A 19,765-nucleotide genomic window follows, 5' to 3' on the forward strand; every position below is an offset into this window, starting at 1 on the left:
GCCGTTGCCAATCCTTTAGTATCTAAAATCTAAAGGTTTATTTATAAAAATAAAGAAAGGTGAGATTTAAAGTTGGTTAAAGAAATCAAAAACATACAATAATTGCAAAAGTCTTAGTTCAGGCTTGAAGCAGTGATGAAATAAACCACTGGTTTGTTAAGTTTCTGGTTGCTTCCAAATGATTTGGAAGGTCCTCAGGCCCTTGGTTAAAATGCTCCCATTAGTATAAGTCCGTAGTCCAGAGGTTAAAGTAGGAAAGAGGCAAAATGGAGATGTTTTCAGGGCCTTTTATAGCTTCTGCCATGTGGAGAGAAACCCATTGTTCCAAACAAAGCCCTTAGCACAGTTTATGGAAAAATCCAGATAAGAAGATGGAGTTTAGGGTCACATGATTTGGTCACATGCCATTGCATGCTTCGCTGAGTCATAGCAGAGGCCATTACCCATATTCTAGCTAGAATGTGCACAGGAAGGGCCATCAGGTAGGGATAAGCCTTATGGTCCATTGTGAGTTAACTGTTCTTTGATGGGCTATTCAACTTGAATAATCCCTTTACAATGTGCTGGCCAAACTAGAAATAAGCTGCCTTGTGGGTGTGACCACAGAAGCAAACACATTTGAAATACAGGCATAGAGTCAATATTCATAATAACTTCAGATAAAAAAAAATGATGCATGCATACATACATGCAAATAGGATAATCATATTCAGCAAACCATATCTTTTTCATAGACACCTTACATGACATACTTTTGCACAACCTTTGTTGCAATTGTGTAACAGTGGTAGCAACAATGATCTATAAGGTCATATATTAATCAGATGACATCACAGATGGGAAAGGGGAATGCACTGGACCTCACATAGTTGTGTGTATTTTAACAGGGCAGTGGTCTTTTTAGGCAGCTGATATTCATACTACTTATGTTCATCATCAGATTTTTGATCCCACCTTTGAAATTAACATGAGTGCCCGTGCACAGCTTGCACTAGTGTGCATTTAAGATGCTACTGTAAAGGCTGTTAGATCAGAATGTTGACCTTCCTTGGCACTTGTTCTATGTAGAAAGTCTCCTTCCAGTCCTCCTGCTATGGTGTTTGCTGAGTCTGGAAACTGAAACAAAACAACTGCATGAGTTACTGCATATTAAAGCAATGGCTAACAAACTGGTAAAAATAAGAACTAGGTCCAATGATTACGATTTTTTTTTTTAGTGTGCACTTTTCAGTGTTTACATTTATAAATATAAAAATTGCATCCAGCTACATTTTTCAAAACAAAGGATTTTGTTTTTTGTTGTTTTTTAGCTGAAAGATATGCACAAAGCTTCATTCTGAAAGGATTTTTCTGGCAAAGCTTAATACAGACATAAATGTTACAACTGGTTAAAACTGTATTTATTGGGACAAAAACTCAACCAATTTAGGCCTACTTTGGTGTAGACATTATTCATGAATCATTCCAGATGGCACTGGTTGTATTTGATATTTGTAAATATTGGCCTTATAGTTTGGGCAAATTACTTTTCAAATTGGGTTGTTTTTGACCTGGGGTCTCAGAAGGAAGACATGGAGTCTCAAGGTTTGCAAACATTTAGTGAGTGCTGGTAGTTATACAAATATTTTCAAATAATGAATGGCATGACCTCACAAATAGCTGTTAATCAAATTTGAGTAGTTTAATTGTGAATATATAGGTGACTCTCCATTATTCTACCAACTTTACTAAATACATTGGAAAGGCTGACACATGCTTCTGAGCAGCATCAATTTGCAAACACAACACTATAATGACTCTGTGACAGCCCAGACTGACTCCCCCTTCTGGATGGTCACCAGGCTGCTGTTTGGGATCCAAAGCTTTGGATCCCATGAGCTTTTAAGTTTACTAATCTGAACAGAAAGAAAAGGAGTACTAGTGGCACCTTAGAGACTAACCAATTTATTTGCGCATAAGCTTTCGTGAGCTACAGCTCACTTCATCGGATGCATTCAGTGGAAAATACAGTGAGGAGATTTATATACACACAGAACATGAAAAAATGGGTGTTATACACACTGTAAGGAGAGGTTTCAGAGTAACAGCCGTGTTAGTCTGTATTCGCAAAAAGAAAAGGAGTACTTGTGGCACCATAGAGACTAACCAATTTATTTGAGCATAAGCTTTCGTGAGCTACAGCTCACTTCATTGGATGCAGTGAGCTGTAGCTCATGAAAGCTTATGCTCAAATAAATTGGTTAGTCTCTAAGGTGCCACAAGTACTCCTTTTCTTTTTACTGTAAGGAGAGTGATCACTTAAGGTGAGCTATTAACACCAGGGGGGGGGGGGGGGAACCTTTTGTAGTGATAATCAAGGTGGGCCATTTCCAGCAGTTGACAAGAACATCTGAGGAACAGTGGGGGGAGGGAGGGTGGGGAATAAACATGGGGAAATAGTTTTACTTTGTGTAATGACCCATCCACTCCCAGTCTCTATTCAAGCCTAAGTTAATTGTATCCAGTTTGCAAATTAATTCCAATTCAGCAGTCTCTCGTTGGAGTCTGTTTTTGAATTTTTTTTGTTGAAGAATTGCAACTTTTAGATCAGAAATTGAGTGACCAGAGAGATTGAAGTGTTCTCCGACTGGTTTTTGAATGTTATAATTCTTGACGTCTGATTTGTGTCCATTTATTCTTTTACGTAGAGACTGTCCAGTTTGACCAATGTACATGGCAGAGGGGCATTGCTGGCACATGATGGCATATATCACATTGGTAGATGTGCAGGTGAACGAGCCTCTGATAGTGTGGCTGATGTGATTAGGCCCTATGATGGTGTCCCCTGAATAGATATGTGGACACAGTTGGCAATGGGCTTTGTTGCAAGGATAGTTTCCTGGGTTAGTGGTTCTGTTGTGTGGTGTGTGGTTGCTGGTGAGTATTTGCTTCAGGTTGGGGGGCTGTCTGTACGCAAGGACTGGCCTGTCTCCCAAGATTTGTGAGAGTGATGGGTCGTCCTTCAGGATAGGTTGTAGATCCTTGATGATGTGTGGGAGAGGTTTAAGTTGGGGGCTGAAGGTGATGGCTAGTGGCGTTCTGTTGTTATTTTTGTTGGGCCTGTCCTGTAGTAGGTGACTCCTGGGTACTCTTCTGGCTCTGTCAATTTGTTCCTTCTCTTCAGCAGGTGGGTATTGTAGTTGTAAGAATGCTTGATAGAGATCTTGTAGGTGTTTCTCTCTGTCTGAGGGGTTGGAGCAAATGCGGTTGTATCGCAGAGCTTGGCTGTAGACCACCCCCCGCCCTCACTGTTCCTCAGATGTTCCTGTTAACTGCTGGAAATGACCCACCTTGATTATCTCTACAAAAGGTTTTCTCCCCCCCACCCCCTGCTCTCCTGCTGGTAATAGCTCATCTTAAGTGATCACTCTCCTTACAGTGTGTATGATAACACCCATTTTTTCATGTTCTGTGTGTATATAAATCTCACTGTATTTTCCACTGAATGCATCCGATGAAGTGAGCTGTAGCTTATGAAAGCTTATGCTCAAATAAATTGGTTAGTCTCTAAGGTGCCACTAGTACTCCTTTTCTTTTTGCGAATACAGACTAACACGGCTGCTACTCTGTAATCTGAACAGAATTCAGGCACTGTCTCCAGGTCTGGCTCTTAAATGCGCTCATGAGATACAAACTCCAACTCCTGGTTTCCCTTCTCAGGGCATGGGACAGTAGCTTCCCTAGACCCCAAGTTTCCCCAGGAGTTTAAGCACACCTGCACAACTCCACCCTTGTGGGTACTCTGGGTTACTGTCTCACCCTTCGGAGAGTTTGTGACAGTTAAAGGAAGTAACACAGAGACTTTGTAAAGGCACTTTTAAACACAGCTACAGCACAGTAGATATACAGAGCTATGTATAGCTGCATATATATAACTGCATGCAAGACCCTGCCTCAGTTTCCTGACCCTTTCTGAGAGCCCTTTTTGTCATAGGCATGTCCTTCCAGGGAATTCTGGATTCTTGTGCACCCTCTTTCCACCTGCCCAGTCTTGTCTTTTGTTAGCAGATGGGTAGCTGGAGAGCGAGACCCAGTTCAGAGCAGAACTTGTCCTTTTATGAAGTTCATGTCCCTACTATTAGGTGACCCCTTTGAGGGGCTTCAAGTCTCTTTTCAAGTGATTCATTGCTTAGTTCCCACCCACCCGAAGTTCAGACTTGGAGAACTGGTTTCCCTGGGCTACAACTTGTTCCTTGTTCTAGGGAGCTTCCATTTATGGAAAGTCAAGATTGTTCTTTATTGTTAGAAGTCTGTTGGGAGCAAGAATTTCCCCAACATGTTGTGGGTGCTTCAGTTCAAGATGGAGGCCACAGTGCAGAAGTGAAGGCACAGCACAATTTTACAATTAAAAGGGTATTCACAAAACAGAGTGGGGTTGGATGGATGTACCCACGTACAGACATATGCTAATCCGTTTTAGGGTGTCTCTATCTGTCTAACCTGGGCTCTTGCAGCGCTCTCATTATCTGTGGAATGTACTTTTTATCTCTACGGTGCATGTGTTATGCAGCCATTTCCTTTTCTGGAAATTGGCTCCCACCCAAGCAACATTTGTGAAGCAATGACTGTACTGACAATGACTCTCACTGTAATTGTCAAAGGGTTGTAGACTGTGTAAATTGCACTTTGTATGACAGTGTTTCCTATGCATATCATTTAAAAAAGGGCAACGAGAATGAGGAAAGCTCCTTGGTAAGGTCAGTGATCTTGATCTGGCTGCATCTGGTGCCTCACTCATTTACTCTCTTTCTTTGGGGAAGATCTCCAAGTTCAGTGCTGCTGCTGAGGCTTTCACATTTTGCAGGAGTGACTGTTTCCCAGCTTTGCAGTGACCTTGTAGAAACTGTCTCTGTCACAACGATACTTGAGTGTTCGTTGCAGTCAGTTTCTGAAACTGAGACTAAGTTATCAAAATAGGGAATGTGATACTAGCTGTCAGCATTACATCATGGCCCCTTCTTTGCAAACTCCCTGGCTCTGCTGTGGAGCTTTCAACCTTCCCCAGCTATCACAACTGGGCTTTACTGCCGCATCATTTAAATCTCCTTCTAGACTCCTTTGTTCCTGCAAGGGAGGATTCCCCAGACTGGATCCTTCTATCCTTTTGTTCCTTCTGTGTGTTGCTTGAGCTATCAGCCTAAATAATAATGTATTTCAAAGGAGCTGCTTTGTCTTATTATTAGAACACTTTCTTTTAAGTGCACATTTGCAAATAGTTTGCATGGGTAAATAACTGCATAATGGATGTTTGAATATATGGTTAGTCAATTGTTATAGAGTCCAGTAGGTTGTCTATAACCATCTATAACAGTCTAACAGTCTGTACCATATACTAACATATAACATCTATTAACCGTTTTACACTGTTTATAAATATACCCTTAATATAAGGTGGGATTGTTGTAAAGCTGCTCAGCTTTCGCTGGACCTATGAGCTCCAGCTTCAGGTCCATTGGAATAACTTATAATGTCAGATGATGAACCACCCTCTCTATAGGGTAGGCCGCGTTTTCTAGCACCTGCAGCTATAGGAATAGCTGCTGGCATAGCTCTGTAATGCATAAGAAGGTATAAGATGGTCAGTGTATGCTGATATTTTGATAGTGGTTTATTGTGTGTGCTGAAATTGCCTTCACAAAGCACAGTCAAACTTTGGTGAATCTGATCACTTCTAAGTGCTATGATTCCATTTCCTGCATATGCCTGCTTAACCATTGTAAGTGCTTTCAATAGCTGGCACATACAGGCCTTGGCTATTGGATTGTATTGTTTAACTGGGATTGCTGTTTGCTCTGTGTTATTCAGTATGATGTCTGAAGCAGTAATGACATAATGGTATGTTAATGTGAGTCCCACTGTACATCTATACGGGAGCCCATAAGGGCTTTTCAGGACCATAGGAGAACAGAAGTATGTCCAGATTCTCCCTTTCTCTTTTTTTCCTTTAAAGATGAGCAACAAACATTTTGCTACAACTTAAAAATGTGTCTGTAACATTTCCAAAGAAGTAAAAAGTATATGATCTAGACTCAGAGAAGCTGGAACAGTGTGATTAAGAGCTAAGTCCCCAGGACTGCAGGAGAAATTCACTTCAGTGCATGGCAATAATACACCTAATAATAATATCACGACTGCCTCTTCCTTGGAGGAATAACTGTAGTTCCTGCTGGAAGACCTTAGGAGCCACTGAGAAGTGGTGAACCAGCACACACTCTGGCCACATGCTCTTTTCAGACAGGCAGCATGGCTCACTTTTTGGACTGTAATAGTTTCCAAGGCCTCCATCCTCAATTTGTGGCTGGTTTGTGCTGCTACAGCTTCATACCCTGGTGGATTATCTGCCTTTGGTAGGGCATATGCCAACATAAAACCTGGGTGAATCAGATCCAGTGATTAAAAGTTTACCTAACATTGTATTTATAGCAAAATTACCTCCACGAGAGTCTAACAGATTTTGGTTCTAGTGTGACACCACAACTTTAAAAAACTAGAGAAAAGGTATATGTCAGCTGTGACTGCCAGCCTTTTGCTCTTTAGGCTTTCCCTATGATGCAGTGGACGTGGGCCGGGGTTAGATTTCCATTGGATATACCTTTGACTTGAGTGGCCCAGGAGTACCACTCTCACATATCTGGATCCAGGGGCTTGTTTTCTTTTTCTCTGACTCTAGCTTTCAGAACGTATCCCAAAATAAGTTAACAGTTCCAAAATTATCTTTAAAAGCAAGTTAAATAACAGAAATACAATCAAAGCTATGTAGGATATATCATAAGTATTCTAGGAATAATGAAAGCCTCCAGTAGGCAGGATAAAATTGTCCCATTACACTACACCAGAGGTGGGCAAACTATGGCCCGTGGGCCAGATCCAGCCCACAGGACCGCCCTGCCCGGCTCCTGAGCTCCCGGCCAGGGAGGCTAGCCCCCGGCCCCTCCTCCAATGTCCCCCTTCCCCTGTAGTTATGCTGCTGCGCGGGTAGTGTGGCTTGCACCCGCCCACCTCCCAGGCTTTCAAATAAGCCTGTCTTGCAACTCTGAGTGGCAAGGTAAGGGGGCAGGGAGGGGGAGGGTGGGATAAGGGGCAGGAGGTCCCAGGGGACAGTCAGGGAAGGGGGTGGTTGGATGGGCCGTAGGTTCAGGGAGCGGGGGGACGGTCAGAAGACAGGGAGCAGGGGAGGTGGGGTCCCGGGGTGGGGTGGGGGAACACACAGGTGTGGTGTTTAGATGTTGTTTGTAATTATTAGAATTGGGAGCACTGGCTGTTGGGAGTTTGAAAGGACAGGAAACAGGAAGGAGGGGGGAGGAGTTGAGAGGCTGGGAGAAAGCTACAGAGGGTGCAGCAGCAGCTTGGTAAAGAGGTTTGAAAATAAAGTCCTGTTGAAGCTTGTTAGTACCTTGCCTGGTTGCTACAACATTCTGGTGATGAGGATGGATCTTCTGCCTCTGAACCCACCTGCACCCTTTCTGCAAAGCCCAGGTGAGCCTCCAATTGCTTTTACTACCTGGATCCATATGTTTAAGACTTATCTGCTTGCAATCAGTGCTACAGAGATTTCTGAAGTAAGAAAGTGTGCTCTGCTAATCCACTGCCTTGGAGCAGAAGGACAGTGTATATTTTACACTTTTCCCCTTGCAGATGATAAATATGAGACTGCACTCACTGCATTAAAGAACATTTTTGTGCCAAAAGTGAATGTAGTAGCTAATCGCTACAGATTGTGCCAACGTGAGCAGAAACCAGGGGAAACTGTAATGCAGTATATTGCTTCCCTGAGGAATCTGATTGTAATTTGTGACTTTGGGAATATGACAGATGAGATGATTAGAGACCAGCTCATTGAGAAAACAACCATGCTTCAGGTAGGAGAACACTTACTTCTAGAACCACAACTTACACTAGAAAAAGTGATAACCATTGCTACTCAGATTGAGTCAGCTACAGCTGAAGCCAAAATAATGAGCATGGATACAGGAGGCACTGTCCAGGCTGTGACTCCTTTGCAGAAAAGTTCACTACCGCTGCAGACACACAATTGCAAGAGGAAAACTAATGAAAAACCACGGAATCAGCAAATTCAAAATACAGTAAAAGCATGTTTTCACTGTGGATCCCCACAACACCTTGCAAGCTACACAGGATGTCAGGCAAAAGTAGCTCAGTAGAATCATTGCAAAAAGATTGAACATTTTGCTAAAGTATGTCGCAGTAGCCAGTTCAATCAACAGGTGCATGCAGTTACAATACCAGATGTTATTGTGCTGAGCGTGGACAAAATCACTACTGCACATATTCCAGAACAAATAAAATGCATTGTAAACGTTTCCGCCACACCCTCAGGCAAGCCACACTCTATTCAGCTAATTTTGGACACTGGCTCAGCAGTATCTATACTACCTGATTCCGTCTATCTGCATTACTTTAAAGATGTGCCTCTTACTGAACCCAAACTTCACTTGGTGTGCTATTTGAAAAACCATATTCCAGTACATGGCTGCCTGCCAGTAATAGTTACTTTTGGTGATTGCTGTGTAACTGCAGAGTTCTACATTGTCCACAAAGGCACTCCTATCCTTGGCAGAGATTTATTGGCTGCTTTAAATCTCAGGGTAGTTAATGGACGAATTGATCTTCCTCAGCAAAGCACTCTTGAGGTACCCACACCAGTTTCAGCTGGGACCCAACACCAGGTTGAGGAGAAACTCGACTGTGCTTATAGGTTTCTGCATAAAGTTAAAGTGCTGAATAATGTGATGTCTGTATGACAGAAGTTACGGCACTTACCATTTTTAGACAGGGAAGCTGTTTCAGAGGAACTTAGAAAACTTGTTCAAAAGGACATGATTGAAGAGATTCACCTATAGTAATGACACAGAAGAAGGGTGGAGGCATTCGTCTTTGTGTGGACTTAAGGGAGCCAAATAAAGCCGTTGTGATTGACAGCCATCCTCTTCCTCACATAGAAGAAGTATTTGCAGAACTCCCATGGAGCAAAGATGTTTTCTACTCTTGATTTGCAGACTGCATACCACCAGGTTATGTTGCATGAAGATAGCAGAGACCTCACAGCATTTATTACACATGAGGGACTATTTCATTTTAAACGTGTTCCATATGGTCTTGCATCTGCCCCAAGTGCCTTTCAAAAAATGATGTCATTGATTCTGAAGAATCAACATGGAGTTCAGTGCTATCTGGATGATATTATCGTGCTCGGAAATACTTCTGAGGAGCATGACAATAACCTGCAGTCTGTACTAAACTGCATCAGCACAGCAGGCCTCCAGCTCAATAGGTCCAAATGCAAATTTAGACAAACTGAACTCTCCTTTCTGGGGCAAACAATTTCACAGGCTGGACTAAAACCAGATCCAGATCATATCCTGGCAATTTGAAATGCTCCTCCTCCAACAGATTTGCAAACCTTATGTTCCTTCTTGGGTCTTACCTCCTGGTATGCAAAATTCATTCCCAATTATGTTTCTGTCATTGAACTGTTATGGGAATTACTATGGGGAAGTTCAACCTTAGTGTGGACAATGGATGCACAAGCTAGTTTTGAAACGGTGAAAGACTTGATTGTTCATAGTCCAGTACTTGCACTGTTCAGTCCTGCATTGCCCACAATTGTAACTACTGATGCTTCTGATTACGGACTTGGGGCTGTCCTCACACAGCTTCAGGAGGACAACACAGGAGGACTGTTGCATTTGCTTCAAGGACACTAAGTAATGCTGAGAGGAAATATTCTACAGTCGAAAAAGAATCACTTGCTTGTGTCTGGGCTACTGAAAAATGGAGAACTTACCTGTGGGGCCACACGTTCAAGCTGTGCACAGACCACAGCCCTTTGACAATGATGATCACAACAAAAGGACTTGGAAGAGCAGGATACCGTATTGCTTGATGGTCTGCAAGACTACTCTCTTTCAATTATGACCTGGAATATAAGCCTGGAAACCAAAGTGTGGTCGCTGATTGCTTTTCTCGCCTGCCTTTGCCTTCACCAGATGGTCCACCGGAGGAGGAGGATGTAGTGGTTGCACTTATTACAAGCACTCTCACTGCAGTTAAAAGAGAACAATTTCAAGCTGCGTGTTTAGCGTGTCCAATTCAACAAAAATTACGGGAATTTCTGACAAAGAGATGGCCCAGTAACCCTAAAAACCTTGACCCAGTTTTGCTGCCTTATTTTAGAGTTTGGGATGAACTTTCTTTGCTTGATGGCTGTGTGCTACGAGGTACACACCGGCTCCTTGTGCCAGAAGAATTACAGTCAAAACTCATACACCTAGCACACGATAATCATCAAGGAATTGTCCGAACCAAACAATGACTACGGGATCTGTATTGGTGGCCAGGGATGGACTCTCAAACTGAAGTACTCATAAAATCCTGTGTCACTTGCCAAATGCATGATAAAACAGCAGTGACATGTACCCCTCCATTACAGCCTGTTCCTCTTCCTGAATCTGCATGGGAAAAAGTGGCGACTGACATTGTAGGACCCTTTGATACTGCTCCAATTGACTGCTGTTATGCCATCACTTTAATAGACTATTCCAGTAAATGGCCTGAAGTAGCATTTACATCGCAAATCTCTTCTGCTACAGTAATTAAGTTCCTCATTTCAGTTTTTAGCAGGGAGATAACCCCAAAGAACTGGTTTCAGATAATGGTAGTCCATTTACTTCCCTGGAGTTTGAAACTTTTCTAGTAGAGAGGAACATTTTACACAGAAGCTCATCCCTACATTACCCTCAAGCCAATGGGGAAATCGAATGGTGTAACAGAAGTTTGAAAGAGAGTTTGCAAACGGCTAAACTGGAAGGGCGATTGTGGATAACCTTCACTACTGATTTCTTGCAAGCATACTGGGCTACACGACATGCCACAATGCAAAGATCACCTGCAGAGTTACTGCAAGGGAAACAGATGAATACTAAACTGAACATTGTTGGATTGTTAAAGGCATGACCTGATGCCCCAAAAGAGGATGATGTGAGAAAAACAGTTGAACAGAACCAAGCAAAGTCTAAGGCTTTCACAGACAATCAGCGGGGTGCTAAGGAACCAAAGTTTGAGTGTGGTTCCTTCATTAGAATATGAAAACCTGGAATTTTACGCAAAGGGGACCATAAATTCACAGCTCCTCTTAAAATCATAGAGAAGAAGGGGCCTTACACCTATCGACTTTCTGATGGGTGGGTATGGAATGCTTCTTATGTTGCACCTGCCTATGCACCAAGAGGAGATTATGCCAACACCCAGTCTGCATTGGATGACTTCACCGTAGTACCAACACAACAAGACATTGCACTGGAACTGGGGCTTGAGAGACGACCCGTCAGACCCAGACGACTACCTGTCTGGACTAGAGACTATGTTATATAGTATCTACAGTGTTTTCAGTGTAATATTTCTGCCAACAGTATAGTGTCTTGTTTCATATTTGTTCCTGTGGTTAGAACAACAATGTTTATTTTAATTGGAAGAGTTTCTTAAGAGAGGAGGGAATGTGGTGTTTAGATGCTGCTTGTAATTATTAGAATTGGGAGCACTGGCTGTTGGGAGTCTGAAAGGACAGGAAACAGGAAGGAGGGGGGAAGAGTTGAGAGGCTGGGAGAAAGCTACAGAGGGTGCAGCAGCAGCTTGGTAAAGAGGTTTCCACTTTGAAAATAAAGTTCTGTTGAAGCTTGTTAGTACCTTGCCTGGTTGATACAACAGGGAACGGGGTAGGGGAGTTGGATAGGGGGTGGGGTCCTGGGGGGTAGTTAGGGACGGTGGTTCCGGGAGGGAGTGGTCAGGGGACAAGGAGTGTGTGTGTGGGGGGTTGGATGGGTCAGGGGGCAAGGAGCAGGGGGTTGGATGGGTCTGGAGTTCTGAAGGGGCCTGTCAGGGGTGGGGGTGTAGATGGGGGCAGGGAAGTTAGGAGACAGGGAGCGGGGTTGGATGGGTCAGGGGTTCTGAGGGGGGCAGTCAGCAGGCGGGAAGTGGGAGGGGGGGAATACGGGGTGGGGGCCAGACTCTTTGGGGAGGCACAGCCTTCCCTACCTGGCCCTCCATACCGTTTTGCAACCCCAGTGTGGCCCTCGGGCCAAAAAGTTTGCCAACCCCTGCTCTAAGAGCAAACTTTTTGGCCCGAGGGCCAAGTTGGGGTTGCAAAACGGTATGGAGGGCCAGGTAGAGAAGGCTGTGCCTCCCCAAAGAGCCTGGCCCCCACCCCGTATCCTCCCCCTCCCAGTTCCCGCCCCCTGACTGCCCCTCTCAGAACCTCCGACCTGTCCAACCCGCCCCCCCGTCTCCTTGTCCCCTGACAGGTCCCCTGGGCCCCCCACCCCGTTCCTTGTCCCCTGACCGCCCCCTCCTGGGACCCCCATCCCTAACTTCCCCCCAAGAACCCCACTCCCTGTCCAACACCCCCCGCTCTCTGTCCCCCCCCCTTCCCGGGACCCCAGGGACCCCCCAGGACCCCACCTCCCCTGCTCCCTGTCTCCTGACCCCCCCCCAAACCTCCACCCCATCCAACCGCCCCCTGTCCTTTGACTGCCCCCAGGGACCTCCCCGCCCTCCCCCTTACCATGCCGCTCAAAGCGGCAAGACGGCTTATTTGAAAGCCTGGGAGGTGGGCAGGCGCAGGACGGTCCCACGGGCCGTAGTTTACCCACCTCTGCCTTAGATTTTGTGTTTGTGTGTGTGTGTATGCCTGTCCGTCTCTGGCCTCTTTCTGACAGGTCTGTGTTTTCTGTTAATCCTTCAGGGTTTGTCCTGACTCAGAAAAAGGCTACATTTAAACTGAATTTAGCTAGCACATGTTAACTAAGCCCAACTGAAACTGAACCACTTTGCGTAATCAAGACAAACCCCTCGGATCTGTGTGGCATATCCTTGTTTCAGAGAAGTTCTCTCCCCCCGCAAACTTCTCTCCACTGTTATATATTGAATCAGAATGCTTGTTTGTCTTGGAAGTGAGTGCTTACTAAGCGGTCTCATTATGTTTTGTTCTTCAAGTGTTGAGTCCTCATTACCTTCTGACTTTTAATCAAGCATCATTGCACAAGCAATAGTGAGGGTAGTTACATTTCTACAACTCTTCAATTCCCCATTGTGTGTACCAGTTTATTTTCAGTATTTATGTGAGTTTTCATTCCTCCAATCTGCATTTGTAGGATGCTGAATAGCTCAAATTTAATTAAGCTTATTTGCTTATATCAAAGAGTTTTGAATGCATGTATAATTAAGAAGTCTCTAGGTACCAAAAAGTACCTTCATAAACAATGACCTTGCTGTGCTGAATACAATGTACTCGGGTTCAGATGTGATAGCTTTAGGTTCTCTCTGTGGCAGCTCTGTTTTCCCTGACTTAATTATTAGTTTAATCAGAGTATTATGTGAGGAAAGACTAATATCCTGTTTCTGATTAAGTATTTCAAACATGATTTCCCTCAGATGGTATTCTAGTCTGTCACAGTGTAAAAAGAGAGGCTTAAAATGTAATGGTTATTTCAAACCTTATGGTGCCGTCATTCTTTGTGGTAGAGAGACCAGGAAGTCTGCATTTCAGATTTCTCAGGATCTACAGGAGGTGATGACTGTCCTAAGTTTTGTGTAGATTGACACTGCTATTTTAAACATTGTTGATGTAATTTTCCCCGTCTTTTTGGAATCTTACAAAAGAGAGTTGGCGATCATTTAAAATAATTTTTTTGGTTCTGTATTGCTTTCTTATCTGCTCTTTCTTCTTGCTATTTCATCCTTCACTTGGTTAGACTTATTTTTTATCTTCCATTTTTTTATTCTTGCTTCCTTTGTTTACTGCCTATGCCTCTCTTTTGTAGCTATTTTTTTCTCTGTAGCAAACCATCCCCATTTGTTATAATTTTTATATCTGCTTTTAACAGTGTTAGGCAAACCTTAAAAGATTTGGGGTTTTGGCTCAGATAAGTAGTAAAAATTTGAGATACTTGTCTGAACTATCTATTCCAAACCCTGCCAGTTCTCTTCTCCCATCCTTCCCTTTTGCAAGAGAACCAGTTCTGTATCCCCAACTTCCCATGTTCAGCTCCTCACAAGTAGAGCCCTACAAATCTGTGGATATCCACGTACCATGTTTGCTGATTGGATGCTGATACACATTTTGTATCCACGCAGGGATCCACTCACAAGATTCCCTGTCTCTCTGGAAGGCTTCCATAAACCTCTTAACTTTGATCCCGTTGTGGGGTTTTGCAGGTCTAGTCTTTACTGTTGACCTTGGATCAGCTATTGATTTCAGTTGTATGTGGTCTGTTGTTTCAGAGGTGCTCAAGAATTCATTGAGTGCATATGTCGGGAGCTGCTGAGGTACAACAGAGAAGGAAAGGTTGGGGGAGGGCTTTTGGGTGGATGGTAAAAATTGAGGGACATGGTGGGAGCTCGCTGGGTGCAGATTTATGAAAGCAATCTAAATCCTTAAAATTTTGGATTGATTCAGGGAAAGGATTGGAGTTCAGAATAGTTTGTCCTCTTAACTGATTGATTTGCTCATCCATGATTTTTAGGATACTAAAAATACTACTATCTTTTAATGCTGGTAGACTGGCCAGATTTTCCCTATAGAAATAGACAGGATCAGAGGGAGAATATTGCTAAGGGCATGGCAAATTTTAGAATATCACAAGAATATTTTAAAACCTGAAATGTTCCCAGAGAAGATGCCAGGTGTATTAATAGACTAAGCTAGAAGGCGAGACTAGGAACTTGTTGAATAGTAGTGTCTTCTGCTGTGGGTTTTCTATGCCAAATGCAATTCTGCTAATGTCTCATTAACATTCTACTTCAGTGGACGTACTTTATTACATTCAATTAAGTAGTAGTTGAGATAAAATAGCATAAAGCTTCTTAATCTCTATCCAGTTAAAGGGCAGCCCTGTCCTTGTGATGTCCTACTCGTCCATGACTGGAGCTCCTAGGTGCAACCACAATACAAATAAATTAATCATCATCATAATCCATTTTAGAATCCCACTATTTATCTTAACTGGGATCCAGAAATCCAGAAGGCTGTGCATCGTAAGTCTGAAATTCAACTTTCAGTTTAATTCATTAATAGCTTATGGATGTGGCAAGCTATACAAACATTTGCAAAGTGTAAGAAAGAGACAAGACCCAGAGATAGCTGAGTGTGTTGGTGTTTTAATCCCATGTCTTTTTGTCCCTATTAATTGTTTTAATTTGATTAAATTTAATTTGATGGCAGATTGCTATGTAGTGTGATGCCAACTTTGCAGATTTAACAAGTGGTATTTGAGATAATCTATGTAATGCATGACTCTATTTTTAATTTGAGATGTTGCTGTGGACGGCTGATTAGAGATCATCCTGGGATAGAGTATAGTTCACCTGTCTACCAGTCTACCAGAGAGAGGGAGAATGAAGAATGGTCTGTCGAAAAGCATACACGTACAAGTCCTACTGACTCATTTGGAACGATCAATTTCCAAGACGGAGATCACACTTACCATGCCAAGGTTTGCCTGTAAACTACAACTTTATTTGATTTTAACAATGCTGGGTTAACATGACTTCTCTTTTTACGATTTTAATGATAAAGAAACTGGACAAGTTAAAATTAGCACTAGGTGAACCTCAAACTGTTTGGCTGAAACAAGAAAACAGACCAAGTTCAAAGTGGCCCAGTAAAAGCATGCATATAGTGCCTTCATGTTACACTATTAGTCTGGGAGCAGAAGGTAGTAAAATCTCATTATGTGGACAAGTTAATTGTAGAGAGGTAAGGGAGGTGTTGTTTGATATGTAAAAAGCCACAAAATTATCATTTTAATGTTGTCACCATCTGCGACGTGGCATGGGAAACTTGCTGACCTCCAGGCTTTCAGCCCCGGGTCCTCTGGCTGGAGGAAATTTTGATAATACAATGTCATCAGAAATGGGTCGAGTTGGGTATCATTCGAAAGCCCTTTCTCCCATGAGCACAATGATACCAAACACAACAAACCTAGAACAAATACATATTGAGAAAATGTTTAAAAATCAATGTTTTTTAAATTATACCATAACACAGGGATGCAGTGCGTACACAGAAAAAAACATTGATCTTTGGTAATCCTAGGGAAGTTAGCCTTGAGAAGTAGGATTCAAAACATTTATTCATCAAAGTCCTATCTTCTCCATCTAGGGCACCACTCCTAGATGCATTGTCACCCTGATCGTTGTCTGGGCCACATTCATACATTTCCATACAGGGCAGGCTGTTGGCCAAATGTTTTCAGGGAAATGAGCACCTGAGCTTTGCACCCAAGCATTTCATTAGCTGAAGAATTGATTTGGGAGAACATGGTATTTCACACAAGACAGGTGGGATCAGTCCATCCTCCAAGACATACGTGTGCCCTATAGAGGAGGGTAGTTTTGGATTCATTCAGTCATTCTGGAGCCATTCCATTTCTTGATAATTTTCCCTCTTGATAGTGGGTGGAAATGTACCCCTTGTTGGTCATTTGTCTTTTTCTTGGAAAACAACCACTAATGTAACTCTTCAAGTATTGTAATGTTGGTCTTCAAATGGTAAACTTGACATATGAATGATTCCAGTGCATTTATGACCTCACCAGTGACTGTCTCAGCCATTCCAAGCACTTTCAGAGTGAGGAGAGTGTCTTTAGAGGTTGAATCAAATGCCTTCTGATAAAATTTATGCAATTTATGAATTTGGCTGAGTCACACAGTTTGCACTGGTAAAAACAGTATTTGTTTCTGTTGCTTTTACTTTTTGATGAAACACATTACATACATTCTTGGTGTTGCACTTGAGGTGATGCACAATATCATTTGCATAGTGTCTTTTGGGTCAGTGCACCCATTTAACTTTACTTTTATGCAACGTTCCCACTCAGAGTGGCTGCCTCATATAGTTTCTCTCCTGTCTCATGGGTTGAAACTGTGCTTAATGGATGCCTTTGGGCTTCTGGCTTGCCATAGAAGAAGCAGGTGTTCTTCTTGAAACACATGTCATGGGACCTACTATAAGTCAAGTGTAACATCTGATGAAGTGAGCTGTAGCTCACGAAACCTTATGCTCAAATAAATTTGTTAGTCTCTAAGGTTCCACAAGTCCTCCTTTTCTTTTTGCATATACCAGCGTGTTATCTAGAGCAGTGAGGAGCTGTATCATCACCTGCCCTGTAACCTGAGGTGCCCTGCAATGCCATGCTGCTGTAGCTCCCAACCTGAATCCCTCACAGTCACCAGCATGCAGATGCTGCTGAGTGTTTGTGAGTAACTGCAGCATGCCAGCCGTACTCTAGTCACACTTTGGCTCTCACCAGCCACTACTACAGGGTGACCCCTGGAATGTACGTTATGTACTGTCCAGCCCTCTCCTGAGATATTAGGTCTGTTGTCCCTCCAAGGGAACAATACACAACAACTTGCCACCTTAAATGGCAATTTAATTTAAACACACTAGATTGGATTAAACAATCAAACAAGTTTATTAACAAAAGAAGATAGGATTTTAAATGAGTACAAGTAATAAGGCATAAACCTCAGAAATGATTATATGAAGAATAAAGATAAATCATTTTCTAGTTCCTAACTTAACAAACTTCACTGGATTCCAGGTAAAGTCCTTACCATATCCTTCCAACCATGTTCCTGATCAAAATCTTCAGGTTAGGACCTCTCCCACAAAGTCCAACAGCTGTTTCTTTTGTCGTCTTAGGTGCAAGGAGGGAGATGGACAGGGAGAGAGATATCTTGGGATGTTTGCCCTTCACTGTTATACTTCAGCCCCCCTCATATAGTGCTATCCTGTGTGCTGAGATGCAGTTTTTCTTTGTCTTCTTTTTCTCTCTCACTGTCTGAGGACTTTATTTACAGCTTATTTGCAAATTGCGGTAACCATACATCCCTTTAAGTCCTGCTTGACTGGTTGTGCCCTAACTGGTGCTAGGTGGGTTTGAACATGTGCTTTTATCATTATACAGGGTGGATTTCATAACTTTACACACAATATTGTTGCATACAGTTCACCATGATATTATTGACTGGTGAGCTATTAGTTTTCAAATGATACTTCCCAAGACATTTTGTACAAAGATTATTACAGTAATATGTAGGGTGTGAATACAAAGGTGCATTGAGTCACAGTGAGTCTTGCCCACAGCTAGTACTTGTCCCTGATTTTCAACTTTTCCCTGATTCTTGATGTGCTTCCTCTCCAACCTTGCCATGATTTAGTTTATGGGCACACTTCTTAGAGTACGTAAGGTGCCACTGAGCATTGTGTTTAACCAGGTGCTCCATGGTGATATTCTCCAAAGATGCAGCTGCTAGTCGGTATGCTCTGTCTTCCGACTGATGCCTAAAAATGATCAAAACCAATGTAAACTCAAGGATTTTGTAATACTTTGGGTTTGTAATTAATTGTTTTGTAATGTATGTTATGTAACTGTGCATGCCATTTGCAGATGGATTCCAATAATTTCTGGCTGGATGCTGACACCTTAAACAGTAGTAAACGCCTTACTACAACTCTTTTGGCATAAAAGCAAAGCTCATAAGCAATAGAACTACTTCTTTTTAGCTGGTAATTGCAAATCAATTTGAAGGGCCCCTTTCATTTTATAATCTGTTAATCTGTAACTTTAAAAACATGAATCAGATATCATGTTCTGATCATTAATTGATAACACACTACTGTCAGTCGAGGGCCGCAATTTAACTTTGTGAGGGTACATGCCTGACACTCCTGTGTTAAAGTGTAATGAAAATAGTTAATTTTAAAAAATATTTTCTGGACTGTATATCTACATAATTGTTCTAGGTTTGTCATGGTTGGTACCATGCTGGTCATGGGAGAAAGGGCTTTCAAATGACACCCAACTTGACCCATTTCCAAGGACATTGTTCTATAAACCTTTCCACCAAATGGAGGACCTGGAGCTGAGAGGACAGCAAATCCCCTTCCGCTATGCCACCGACAGCATTGAAATTATGAATCAGTAGATTTTTACTAATCAAATGACATCTACCTTACCCTTCTATCATTAACTTGCCAATAGAACTACACACACTCCCAGACTGTACACTGTGATCAAAACAGTCTGGTTCTTACTCACAATGAGGTCCACAGATCCATGACTGTTCCTCTGCTCTACGTAGGCAGACCAAATCTGTCAATCAGAGGCAGGAGAGGGTACTCTGAGAAACTGCTAGATGTCATCTTCCTCTCCAGTTGCAGGCAGGCAGACCAGCTCTTCCCCTACTGCAGAGCAAATTTAAAGAAAAAAAATGGCTTAAAATCTTCAGACCATCAGGATTTGCCTTTATCAGCAGAAATGATCTCTTTTCTTCTCTGAATCCCTGTGCCTCTCTGTGCCCCCTGCTTTTCCAGGTAGCATGCAGCATGGCAGAGAAGGCTCAGAACAGAGAGAGAACCAGACACTGTCTCCTATACCTCCCTGCCGATTAAGTGCCTGCACAGAGATCTATGCCTCTTTTGTGGAGGCCCAGGGCTCTCTTAAGTGCTCAGGTTGTGGCAGGATTTTGGTAGGATTTCCTGCAGCCTCTGTCTCCAAGCAGGAGTACTCCCAGGAAGCAGTGGCAACACCTCAGCAGCAAAATTCCCTGGGTCTGGCACAGGCAGGGATACCAGTCCTCCGACCAGCACAATCAGCAGCTCTCTCCCTCTTACCTCATCCCTCCATCCCTGAGGAGTGAAGATTGA

The 19,765-nt window shown here is 42.9% G+C and overlaps 1 protein-coding gene across 1 annotated transcript in view; it reads left to right on the forward strand.

Annotated features, from left to right (window-relative positions):
• The first annotated feature begins 15,461 nt into the window (after positions 1 to 15,461).
• TRPM6 (transient receptor potential cation channel subfamily M member 6) overlaps positions 15,462 to 19,765 on the forward strand; it is a 108,483-nt gene continuing 104,179 nt past the window's right edge. Inside the window, exon 1 of the mRNA XM_048851799.2 lies at positions 15,462 to 15,545. The gene's annotated coding sequence lies outside the window, so the exon portion shown is untranslated. The remainder of the gene's footprint in view (positions 15,546 to 19,765) is intronic.

This window comes from Caretta caretta, chromosome 5 (assembly GCF_965140235.1).
Source record: "Caretta caretta isolate rCarCar2 chromosome 5, rCarCar1.hap1, whole genome shotgun sequence".
NCBI classification, from domain to species: domain Eukaryota; kingdom Metazoa; phylum Chordata; order Testudines; family Cheloniidae; genus Caretta; species Caretta caretta.